This window comes from Mus pahari, chromosome 7, assembly GCF_900095145.1.
Source record: "Mus pahari chromosome 7, PAHARI_EIJ_v1.1, whole genome shotgun sequence".
Taxonomy (NCBI): domain Eukaryota; kingdom Metazoa; phylum Chordata; class Mammalia; order Rodentia; family Muridae; genus Mus; species Mus pahari.
The window spans coordinates 37,999,277-38,013,007 of record NC_034596.1 but is presented as its reverse complement, the minus strand read 5'-3'; positions in this window follow the sequence as shown (position 1 = coordinate 38,013,007).

Sequence of the window (13,731 nt, the reverse complement as noted above, 5' to 3'; positions counted from 1 at the left end):
CCTAGGTTTTTTATTATTCCAGATGAATTTGCAAATCGCCCTTTCTAACTCTGTGAAGAATTGGGTTGGAATTTTGATGGGGATTGCATTGAATCTGTGTATCTGTGGATCTTAACAGTAGATTTAGAAGCCCTGGCAAGATGTTTGTGCTACCTGGATTGGGAAAAAAAAATCAGGACTAACTAGTCAAATGCTGAGAAAGTGAGGAAGAAGGATGTGAGCAAGGAGGAGCATTGTGGGAAAGGAGTCAGGGTGGGGGTGAGAGAAACGAGAACGAAGTGTCTCGTCTGCTTTCTGAGCTCAGAAATCAAATCTGGAAGGGTCCATCTAAAATAAAAGGAACTGTAGTCTGTGCAGCTCCTTTAGCACAAGGGTCCCTCCAAAGGGCTTTGTTCTGTAAGCAGGTACATGGAAGTCCTCTTTGTACAAACATTCTCTGTGGCCATACATCAGTGAAGACAAGACATGGTATTTGTAGTATGTCAAGTTGCAAATAACTCTCTACAACTCTCAGAAAGGGGAAGATTTAAAATAGACTCAGCATACTGACCCAGAATTGCTCTGTTACTAAAAGAGGACCATAGTCACAGCTGGGCATCTCAGCATTTTCCTGCCATCACCCGGTTGGTTTTTACCCTGTAGCTCCTGTGGCTGAAGAACAGAGCTATAGTAGTGGGCTCCTAGGCTTTGAATTGTAGGTTTTGTGGTCTGTTTTTACAGAATAGGCTACTACGCAGGTTTTGTTTTATTTTAATTAAATAAATCATCATAAGCACTTGTATGTATTTCTAGGCTGCAGTGTGGTGATTCAACTTACTTACTTTGTATAACAACCAAATCATGTTTACTATTTCTAACATTTGTATCTGTATTACTTTTTGTAGTGAGAAAATTTAAAAAATCCTCTCCTAGAGATGGTTTTGTGCTTAAGAGCATTCACTGTTTTTGCAGAGAATCTAGATTCAGTTACCAGCATCTACATGACAGCTTACAACTATCTATAACTCCAATTCCAGAGAATTCTATTCTCTCTGGCCTCTGCAGGCACCACATACCCATGGCGCACATACACACATGCAGGCAAAACACATATACATAAAATAAAAAATAAATCCTTGTAAATACTCTCTCAGATGTTTTGAAAAGCATATCAATATTGCATGTGTCAAATACTACGTGCCTTTTATTTGGAGAGATGAGGTGAGTCTCAATGGAAAAGACATACCTTTCACAAGCTAGTGAAACAGGACAGATATATTAAGGTAGTTTAGTTGCTGTATGGCATTCTGGAAAGAACAGTCCAGTTCTATTTGTTTAACAACTGGTGTGCTTAAACATCCCCCAGAGTCTTAGGAGTAAGAAGTGATCTTACTACTTGCACTTTCAGACTAACAATGCACCAGAAGCAATGCATCTTGGGGGATATAGCAGTTAGGTCAAGAGATCCCTGGTTTGGCTTGGCGTTCTTGACTTCCCTCCAGGAACCACACCTATTCACACATCAGCAGTACTGCAAATGATAGAGTAGGGTAGGAAGTAAGAAGAGCAGAAGGGCAGAGCAGGAGAACAGAGACTGGTTTCTACACAACATTTTGTAGACCAGAGATCAAAAGAACACAGGTCCCCAGATACGTTACAGATTTTTGAGTTACACATGTATTAAACAAGTTGTCATTGCCAAGGATTTTATATAATCTCTATACATCTTTAGATTGTTTATTTTTAATTAAATTTTAGTTCTTCTTCTTCTTCTTCTTCTTCTTCTTCTTCTTCTTCTTCTTCTTCTTCTTCTTCTTCTTCTTCTTCTTCTTCTTCTTCGTGTGTGTGTGTGTGTGTGTGTGTGTGTGCGTACTCATGAACCCACTTGCATGTATCATGAAGGTCATAGGGTAACTTTTAGGCACCGTTTCTCTTCTACAACTTTGTGGGCTCCAGGAATAGAACTCAGATCTACAGGCTTAGCAGCAAACACCTTTACCTGCTGAGCCATTACATCTTTCCTACTTTACATATGATGCTGTGAGTCTATGCTGAAGGGACAACAGGATTAGACAGATTAAAACGTATTTGAAGAGGTTATACATACATTGGAATTTTTACTTTTTAAAAAAACCCAAACTTTAATCCTAAAGATTCTCGCAAAACATATTACAAATGTCAGGATAAATAAATAACCTTGCACAGTACCTCAAAAGTTCAGATCTGCACAGTGCCTTTAAACTGGCAGGGCGCTGGTACTGTGAAATCTCAAATATTCAAATGACATTACAAACAGTTGTGTATTCATAGATAAGAATCGTATAAGGATTTAATGAAGTAAGAAAGGCAAGCTTTCTTGACATTTATCAGATGATATAGTAACCAAGCAGTCTCTGAACCAGTGCAGACTGGTTGGAATTTTTCGAAAACCCCTACTCTCGCTCAAAGGTTCGGTTTCTAATCGGTACCCATCAGCCTGCGTTAACAGTAGCTTTTGAAGTCTGCTCATCCATCTGTAGTTGCGTGCGGTATCCAAGCCTATTTATTATACAGGTGTTTCTCTTTCGATATATTTTAAATCTTCAAGTTGATCAAGTGTGACCAGCTTTACTGCGGAGTTGTTAGCTGTGGGGCTTTAGATGCAGCGCTTCCGTTCCCAAGCCACTGAATACGTGCTTCTTATGCTCAGTGTCTCAGTGGAATGGAGAACTACTCGGGTGGTAGGTATGGGATGGGTGGGAGTGGGGAGCGGCAGCATGTACAGAACTAGGTCAATAGTGAGCAGCACACTTGTAAGTCAGATTCCAGGGTATAGATGCAGATGAGTGAGCTGCATTCTGCTCGAGGCGAGAGGAAGAGCCCCTCTTCATCCCTCGGGGGTGACAGGTTGTGAAACTATGAAAAAAAAAATCATGTACCCAGATAAAAAGATATTCCTAGTTAAGAGGTAAGGATGCAGAGTGGTGTTTTTGTTGTTGCTGTTATTGTTGGAAAAAATCAAGACAGTATGCCATCATAGAAATAAAGAAATTGAGTTCAAGTATTAACCTTCATTTTTTGCCGGTTTAGTTTCTACTCTCTTACACAATCAGTAGCTTAAAAATTCTATTTTATTTTTTACTTTTTTGGGGGGGCAGTAGTTAAATCCCAATGTTGTGTCATTCTTTCATAAAGAAGGACTTCACGTCACAGGGAAGCAAGCAAGTGTGACTTACTATCACGTGAACATCCCCCTTTTGGTGGGTGTTATTGGAGAAGTGAAGGAATTCTGGAGACAACTGTTAACAGGCACCATTAATACTCATGTTCCCTTTTCTAGGTGGCCCATCTCCCCCTCCACTTTTGAAACACTTTCCTTTAGAACTCTTTATAAAACCTTTGTTATTTGATTTTTCAATCCAAGTAGGCCAGTGCAGAATACAACAATCAAAGTGGAAATGTGTTTACTTGCCTCCTTCTGAGTAATAAGATAGGTGGGACAGACTGGGCACTATTAAGTCAACCAAGATCCCAGTACTAGAAACCATTGTCCTTATGTCAATATTTATTGTTTGGTTTTAATTAGTAGCGGCACCCAAAGCTTCAGTTCTCTCCAAGACAGAATGGGAAAGAACCACAGATGTATTCACTTTTCTTCTGGCATGCTGGCTTTTACAGTTTGATTTTATTTTTTCCGACTAGCCATCCATGCCATTCCTGTTCTCATACCCAATGTTGTTCTCTCAAAGACATCGTGCTGGTTCAACAATTATTAAATGTTGCTTCCCGGTTACTATGACCACCTGGCCAGTCTGGATTTTACTGTTGGCAGTTGGAAGGGGAGGGATGGTAGTGGGTGAACAGCCATGCTGGAGCAGTTCAGCCTGGCATGGCATTCTGCCATGCGTCTTTTCAACCTTTCTCTTTTGCTGGAATCTCTGGCTCCCCTCCAGGCATCCGTCACTGAACAGATAGTTTGGCAGTGAAGGAAGGGGGAGAGACTGAAGTGGAATTCAAGATCCAACAGACAGTTTCCAGCCTCTTTCTCTATATTAGCTCCTAGTCTGTTGCTCTGAAGACCTCCACTCATCCAGCAGACACCGTGTGGGATTTGGGGCTCGATTATGAGTGTTTTGACTACACGTAGGCACATGCACCGAATTTGTACCTGGGGCCCCCAGAAGCCAGAAGAAGCCATCAGATTGTCTGGACTGGAGTTGCAGATGGTTGTGAGCCACCACTTGGGTGCTGGGAACTGAACTCAGGTCTTTTGCAAGAACAGCAAGGGCTCTAAAACCCTGAGCCATCTCCCTTGTTCTTAGACTGCACTTTAAAAGAAATATAATCTTTAGCTTTTTGCTGCACAGACTAACATTATTTCCTCTCTCTTTGATTATTCATGGCTATAATTATCAAGCTGTTCCTATTTGTTGTCTGAATATTTTACAGTTCCCAGGCCATACATTCCAATATTCACGAGCTATCAAAGTAACATATGAGCCAGACAGTAAAGCATGAAATATTGTAATCTCTTTTCACCAGGAAGGCTTTTGGATGTAGAAAGTTCCCAGATCTCTTCATTAGAGTGCCAGCTGATAGAGTATTCCTCAGTGTTCATTGAAGAAAAAAAAAAACAAAAAACAAGAAAACACAACAAAACAAGCAAAAACCATGGACCTGTGGTTCTGGAGAATCAAACTATAAGTTAAATAAAGTATCTGTTATACAATTATAGGAATTGTATTTTTATTTCACCAGTTCTTACTTATGCTACTTGTGTGAATAATTTGATTTTTTTTTAAATTTTTTTAATTTTTTTTTTTTTTTTTAGTTTATCTTCAGCTAACTGGCAGCAGTCCGTCATAAATCTATCTGTGAGGTACCTTGCACAGGATAAAATGTTATTTTTCCTCAGTGTGCTCTCATTTGATTACAATTGCAGCCAGGCTTGACCGCATTCCATCCATAATTAATCGTCGCTTCGGTATCCAGTTGCGGGGGGCGAGTGCTGCCCGGCTTACATCCTTAGATAACAGGTTGCCACGCCAGCTGGCAAGTGAATGGGGCCTTTCACACTGTGCCTAATGGGCGCAGAGGCTGCGCTGTCAGGGGTGCTCATTCAACCGAACGGTGCCAGAAAAGGCCCGGCTTGCTGCGGTTGACAGTCTCACTGGCACCTCCTGCTTCTGAGGAAACACCATTTACAGAGGGGTTTCATCTCACCAGGTGATTTCACTTCCTCTCATTGGATGATAAAACGTATTGATAGAGATAGGATACGAATTCTTTCCTGGCTTTTCCAAAGAGGCCAGATCATCCATCCTCTCCCTCGTGGCTAATGAGCTATCATCTCATCATGAAATGACTGCTTCTTGGCCATATATAGTTTGACAGTCTTCTTGGGTAAAGACTAGGAAGGATTAAAAAAAAAAAAGTCTACCCATGCCCAACCCTGAAGTTTACTTTTGAGCACCAGGGTACATGACTTTTTGATTATGGGTGCAAAGAGATAGATGATATTCTTTATTTTCTTTCTGAGACAAGGTTTTGCTCTGTAGCCCTGGTTGTCCTGGTATCCACTACGCAGCTGAGCTGCCCTTGAACTTGTAGCAGACCTCTTGCCTCAGTCTCCTCAGTATTGGTATTGCAGGTGTGTGAGGCCAGACCCACCAAGATTTAAATAATGTGTTACTTAATTCACTTTCTGCAGAATGGTCTTAGCAATGAACAACATGGCTAGTCTCATTGGGTATGCACTGTTGCAGAATTTTCTACAATACCATGACTTTAACCTACTTATGATTACTCAAACAGAATTGAATCCAGATTTTGAAACCTATCTGACTTGGCAGCCATGCAGGTGAATTTGAGGGAAGTAGGTCAAGTGTGACAGACCCAAGAGATAGCAGATGGACTATAATATAAGGCTCATGGGTTTATATTCCATATAACATAAGAATCAGAGGAGGGGAGGTTCTGATACATTTTTGGCATGTGGAGAAGATGAAGAAAGGAGGTAATGGGTCTATTTCCATTAGAAAAGGTCTTTCTGGGCTAGAGAGATAGATGGCTCAATGGTTAAGAGCACCGACTGCTCTTGCAGAGGTCCTGAGCTCAATTCCCAGTAACCACATGGCGGCTCACAACCATCTGTAATGGGATCCAATGCCCTCATCTAGTATGGCTGAAGATAGCAACAGTGTACTCATATACATAAAATAAATAATTAAAAAATTCTTTCTTATGTTGAGAGAAACTGGATATTAAGATTTTTATCTGGCTCTAGTTTTTAATACCAACAACTGCAAAAACTTCAATTAAAAGACATTATTAGCAAACCAGATATGGTGGCTTATAACTGTAACCCCAGCACCTGGGAAGCTGACATAGGATATTTAGGAAAGCCCAGGTTACAAAAGAGACTTTGTCTCAAAACCAAGTTAAAAACCACCACCAACAAAACAAAACAAATTAAAACAAAACAAAAAAGACTCAAAACAAACAAACACCCACCCAGACCAGACTAGGTTACACCAGTGCAGACCAGACCAAAATCAGATTGACATGTTTATCTTTTCCACACAAGTGCCCTCAGAGACTGTCTCTTGTGTCATATATTGTGAGAGAACATCAATGCTCATCTAGGAAGCAGACGAAATGCATGTGTTGGGTAAGCTGCATCATTTTCCTGCACTCCTCCCCGCCCCGCAGGCCTTGTCAGAGAGCATGAAATGGGCAACAAGGGAGATGTTCTCATTGTGCTATTATACATCGACATCTCCACTTATTCTGCTGCCTAGTTTATGATGCTAAAATGATTACGGTTGAAAACTATATTACACCATTAGCTCAATAAGGTAGTCTGTAGTTCAATCATGATACAACCTAGATTTGGAACCCCCAAAGATATTTTGCTTTGCATGTAATTGTGAAGGAAATTCAAACCACTATTTTGTGGGGGATCTAATTTAGATTCACTGCCATGAGACTGTAGAACATTTGCTAGTCTTTTTTTTTTTTTTTTTTTTTTTTTGAGATGGGACTCATTCTGAAATCTGTGGTGGCTTATGACTCACTATATAGTTCAGATTGGCATTAAACTTGCAGTATCTTCTTGATTTAACCTCTTAAGTGCTAGGAAGGCAGGTGTGAATCACCTGGTCTGCCACGTTGCTGTTTCTCCTCCTCCTCCTCCTCCTCCTCCTCCTCCTCCTCCTCCTTCTTCTTCCTCCTCTTCCTCTTCTTCCTCTTCCCCTTTCCCTCCTTCTCCTCCTCCTCTTCCTTTTTTCCTCCTCCTCCTCCTTCTCATTCTTCTTCTTCCTCTTTCTGTTTCCTTGCTCCTCCTCCTTCTACTGAAGAACACAGGTATTGAACATTATTTAACAGCCTTTGATGTGCATGAAATGAAGTGTCATTAATTTTAAGTTAGATTTAATTTAATGTCAAGTCCTTTCTTTAAAGTGAAATATAGCTGGTGATTGATGCATAAATTTTAGTATATTGAGTGTTGTGCACTGTGAGTGTATCTATAACTTCTTTAATTCAAGGCACATAGATGTACAGTAAGGAATGACAATAAGACTGGCTTGGGATATTTACAACTAATGCTGTGTCCAGCATGTCTTCATGGTGTTTCAACGGTAGAATAGATAAAATAAGGAACTCAAAAAAGCTGGTTCACTAGAAACTGTTGTGAATGTGTCCTAAGAACTGGCCGGTGGTGCTTTTAATGGAAAGCAAGGTCAATGGCCAAAAAGCAGTCAAGGCTTCAGGCTGGAGGAAGTTAGTTTTTTGTTCCTGGAAGAGAAGCGGAAACATGGAGCAAGCCATGATTAGAGGAGCCTAGACACATAATTGGTAGTGTGTGATAGGGTGTTCCTGTCTACAAGACTCTGTGGAGGCATGAGGTAATGAGGCATTACCTTTGCACTAGGTAAACTTTGAAGAGACTTTGTGATAATTGAAAAAAATGTAGACTGGTCCAGAATATTGGATAATTCATTTAGGTTAATGCTGATGATATCTTAAGGATCGAGGACGTGGTGGTATCATGTGGGTAAAATGTCTTAACTTTGGAAACATACATTCTGAAGAACTGAGAGGCAAAATGTCCAGGTCCCAGTGTCTGCCTTCAAATGAGATGGCAAAAGAGAGGCCAGTCCTGTGTGTGGGGAGATGGGGGAGTTCTGAAACCTTTTATCATCTTGAATGCAGGTGAGGGGTATATGTCTTGTTTGTGTTGTGTTATAATCTGTTAAAACGTTTATCGCATTTAAACATTTATAATAAATTAAAAGTAAACAGCACTGTCAAAAGCAAGCAGATGACAACATGGTATCGGAGAAGAAGCGTGGGGAGCGCACATGGCTTCCCTTAATTCCTCTTAGGACAGATGAAAATGTGATGAGTGAGGAGAACTCAAGCATGCTGCTTATTTCTATTCAAATTATCAGAGAACACATGGGAAGGGGGTGTTCTGTCTATGGAGGCAAGAGTACAGTTTCGAGTGTCCTTTCTCAGATGCTATTTAATTCAGAGTCTCTTATTAAACTGGTACTCACGAAGGAGAACACCAAGGATCTTCCTGCCTCCCACTTCCTCTACCCTTCCCCACCTCATCGCCACATCTGTTGTTCCAGGTATGACACTTGTATTTGTTTTTTAAAATGTGGGTTCTGGAAGATTGTACTCAGGTCCTCCTGCCTGAAAAGGAAGTGCTTTATTGACTGAGCTATCAATCCAGAACTATCAAGGTATCTAAAGGAAGTGAAGCAGTTGCCGGGCCAAATATACGCGAGTAGATAATTAGGTAGGGAGTTTGGACTGGAAACAGAGCAAATTCAATCTGAGCTCAGAGATTTGGATTCCTAAAGGTCCTCCTATCTCAAAGGACATGAAGGTATGTGCTGATGCCTTCCATAGATTCAGTGGCTAAGCTGAATTGCTCAAATTTAAAGAGTGTTTCAGTTTGTAACAATGAAACGAACTTTGACCTAAAGTGTATGATGTGGCAACCTCCTCAGTCTGGGGGAAGCCAGAGACCAAAGGTTCTGGGAGTGTTTTCCTCCGGAATAGAACTCAGGATGCTCACTCAGGAAAAAAGGACAATTGGGGCTAAGAGCAGAGTGGCTAGTGTTGTTGAGGAAACACAGAAAGACGGATCTTTCTAAACCCCAAAGCGTGTGGTGAGATTGTAGCCTCCTCTTCAGAAATTTTTTCACCCTGGTTTTATGAGGTAGGGTATTATTTATCATTATTTATGTTTCCAGTGTCCTAAAAAAAGATCATAAACATAAAGTCAGTTTTGAATTGCTTCAAATTAGGGAAGAAATGTATGTCTGATGTGTATAGTTGCTCTATAGGCACATATATTTGTATAAAAGTCAGAGGTGACAGGCTGATGGAACACTATAATCACTGACCATTCATGATTATATTCCTGATAACCCCAAGAGATTATGATTCTATAGGTGTCAGGTGGGGACTGAGAATATTTTTTAGGGATCTTTCTTTGTTTGGGGTGCTGGGGATAGAGGGGAAATGACAGTCTAATGCAAATAAGATAAGTGTGATATCACACAGCTACCTCACTAGCTCAAGAATCTGTTTTTAAATGGCTGCCCTTTCAAAGAACTGGTAAGAAACAGGCCTATTCTTTGACTTTATGTTAGTCTGCTAACTGCTGAGAAGGATTTAATACAGCCCTGCAGTTCCATTCACTAGCTCTGTTGTAGCTCCCTTATGTCAGAGAATCAGCCAATCCCAACACTTCTTACATCTTTCAAATGTGACATTTTTGCTTTGCTCAGAGAGACTGGCTTCTCCATGTACAGTTTTCCTTGGCAAGTAAACGTTCAACCTTGGCCTAGATATGTCGGAGGAGCATTCTCTTCCCCTACTTGTGTCAAGAGATTTTTGCCTTCCGCTTTATATTTATTTTCCACACCTTTCTTTGCAGAGCTGAAACCCAGTTCCAAATCACATTGGCAAAACAGTCCTCTGAACCCAGCCAGGTTTCCTTTCCTCATCCTGATTCCATGAACTTTCTGCCCTAGTGTGGGCTAGCCAGGGCTGGGCTTGGCACCAGCTTTTTATGTGACAAAGTTTTTTATGAGTATATGGAGAAATGAAAGAAACAAAGGTCGGTATTCATAAACCAGCTCAGGGTTATTGCAAGATGTCAAATATGGGCTTGAACAGTTTTATGGGATTGCATTTATAAGGTGAAATGAGATTCAAGGGATGTGCTGAAAGTAAAGGCCTTGCACTTGAGCTTGCTCATCATCACGTAGGTTTTGGTTTTGATAATTTTCTCTAATGGTGATGTGTTACAGGCTTGCTCTGACCCACGGTACTGTTGGGAAATGAAATCTTTCAGAGATGGAGCCTACTTGGAGGAATTATGTCATTACAGACTTTCCCTTGAAAAAGACATTGGGACACATACCTCCAATGGCTCTCAACCCATCTAGAAAGTGAATAAAGATAAGAATAAGATAAGAATGCATGTTCTACCAGGGACTGTGACAACAGCAAAGATAACTGTTTAGTGCTAGCCAGCACAGAAATATGTCTTTCACCTCACCAATCAGAATAGCCTACATGAAAACTAGGGGCCACGTCATATTCTGGGGAGACTGGAGAACTGGGTCACTCACACATAGCTGCTGGGAGGCTGCCAATGGCACAGGCACTCTGTAAACTAAAAGTGACGCTAGCTAGAGAAATGAAAACGTACATACTCAGCCAGTCATTTACATGTGAGTATTTACTCAGCTTTATTGGAGTAGCCAAATACTAGAAACTGTCCAAATGCCCTTTGGCACATGTGTCAACTGTGGTAGAGTCATACCATGGGAGTGAACAGTAAGAATACAAGTGCTATTGATACCCACAATCATATGTATGAACCTTGGGGGAAGCATATGACACAAGCCAATCTCCACTGGTTATATGCTAGCTGACCCTATTTAAATGACAATTGCAAGCTAATGTCACAGAGAGGGAGTTGTTCCAGATTAAGAATGGGAGGAGCATGCATGATTCCACATACTGGACCGCTGCAGCTTATTCCAAAGTCTTGGAATTTATTTACAATTCTTTTTTTAGTGTTGATACTGACTTTAATTTTTTTTATTGGCTATTTTATTTATTTACATTTCGAATGTTATCGCCCTTCCTCCTTTCCCCTCTCCAAACCCCCTATCCCAGTCCCCCTGCCCCCTGCTTCTGTGAGGGTGCTCCTCCACCCACCCACCCATTCCCATCTCACTGCCCTAGCATTCCCCTAACATCAAGCCTCCACAGGACCAAAGGTCTCTCCTCCCATTGATGCCACATAAGGCAATCCCTTGAAGTTGAATTTTGTTAAAATGTGTTTGATTTGGGCAATTATATGGTTCAGTATTTTTAAAAGTAGTTCACGATCTCTTTAACCATCATAATTTCAGGCCTGTAGGAACTAGTGTGACTCCGAAGAGGCCAAGAGGTCGAGGATAACTAACTGGGCGGCCATCACTGAGTTGATCCACCTACAAGCTATGTGGAGGATCCAGTGCAACAGAAACAGATGTCATTACCCAAGAGGGCCAATCTTAGACCCACTGGTCGGCTCCAGTATAAAGCAGCTGTGGCTCCATCTGTGCTTCTTGTCCAGTTTGGAGACCTTGGAGATGGAGAGAGTGGTGGCAAGAGTTACAAGCATAAAGGTCTAGCCTGGGGCGTTTCAGGGTGGGGAGGAGTGTGGTAGCCTAGAGTTTTCATGGCACCTGCTCCAGAGGTCCTACCTAGTCACAAGATCACCCTGACTCTAGGCAACAGCAGAATATCTGAGCATTTATGGTGTGTCAGAAGCCAGAAACTGAACTGACTCATTGCAATGAATACTTGCTTATAAAACTGTTGGGGCAAAAAAACAAAACAAAACGAAACAAAACAAAACAAAACAAAGCAAAACCAAACAAAACTGTGTGACACCCTGCAGTTTCCAATGCCACTATGATGAACAAATATGAGAATATGAGATGGAGTGGTGGGAAAGATGGAGGAACGGGTAGAGTGCGTGAGATGGAAAGAGGAAGAAATAGAGATGTGATCGTGGTGACTGGTGTGAGAGAAGGCTGTAGTGGACAGAGGAGCTTGTCGTTGCAGAGTAGGGTCAGCAGGGTGGCATGCAGCAGAAGGAGGCTGGTGCAGATTCAGCCTCCCAACACACCACCTAACAGCCCCATCGCCTTGATTTTGAGCAGCGACAGAATGTCTAAAAATGAAGAATGGTTCATTTTCTCGATTGGATCCCCTCGAAAGACTTCCGTGGTTCATGCTGCCCCTGGAGGCCATGTTGGTATCCATGGTCCAATGGTCCAGGCCGTGCTAAAGCCCTAGGCTTATGAGGATGTCTCTGTTCTGATTTACCACCGGAGCCCATGACCGTGTTTGTAGTTTGTGATACTGCAGGAGGCTATGTTAAGTGTCGGTTGTCCGAGTTCCTGCCAGAGGGCATTTTGATTTGAGTGGCCTGTACTGCCATCTGAGGCCGTGTTGGTATCAATGGTCCATGCTGCTGCAGAGGGGTCCATGGTTCTGATGCAGTCGGGGCGTGTTGATGTCACAGTTAAGAAAGAAAGACATAGAAGGCTTCTGTGACAGTCCCTATCCCACCAAAGTAATAGCTTAGACAGAAAGCTATGCAAGGGAACTCTTAAAAATTGTGGAAAGAATGATGAATTGTAGCTCTCCACATTTGAAGACTTCTGGGAGGGGTGTGGGTGGGGGAAGGACTCAGTTTTTTTTTTAAGGGGATGGCCACTGGGAGTTTAACCATGCTGTAGTGAGTATATGGGCAACACAAATGTATACCCTCCTTTTGTGGGGGGAGGTAGTTCATGAGGGTGAGGGGGTAGACTTGGGAGGACTTGGGAAGTAAGTGTGATAGATCAATTTTAAATTCTTTTACTTCATTTTATTTTGCTTGAAACAGAATTTAAAAATATACTTGTTAGAACAGAAAAAGCAGGAAAGCATTTATCTAGGGCATGTAAAACATAATCCTCAATTAAAATATTTGATTAACATTCCAGAAATACATCTGTTATAATGAACAGGGCACAGCTGTGTTTGAATTTTACTTTTTTGCATGTGGAATTTTGTAGAAAGGAAGGATAGTGTCGCTTCCTGTCACAGAGAGCATATTGAATGGGCATACATTTTCTTATTCTTCCTGATGTTTTTGATTAGAATTCCTAAGGCCTGGCTTTTCTTGGACCAAATCAGAATTGGCTTGAAAACAATCTATGCTGGCAGAATTTTTGGCACCATCTTGAATTTCAGTGTGTAAATGGAGCTGATTTCTGGTTCACAATTTAAATGCGATGGTTTATAAATTGATTAAGTAGGGAGGACTAGAGGCTGGCTCAGTTGGTAAAGTCTTACCACGCAGGCATGAAGCCCTGTTAGGATGCTCCGAACCCACATAAATGACAGTTTGCAGCAGTGTATATGCTTATAATTCCGGTGCTACAGGGTTAGAGGCAGGAGGGTCCCAGGGGCTTGGTGGTAAGTGATTGACATTGTCACAAAAAAATAAGGTAGGAGAGAAAAAAAGCTGGTGTGTACACACCATTAGTCCCAGCACTCAGGAGTCAGAGGTAGGTCGATCTCTGTGAGTTTGAGACCAGCCTGGTCTACATAATGAGTTCTAGGACAGCTAGAGCTATGTAGAGAGACCCTATCTCTGAGAGAGAGAGAGAGAGAGAGAGAGAGAGAGAGAGAGAG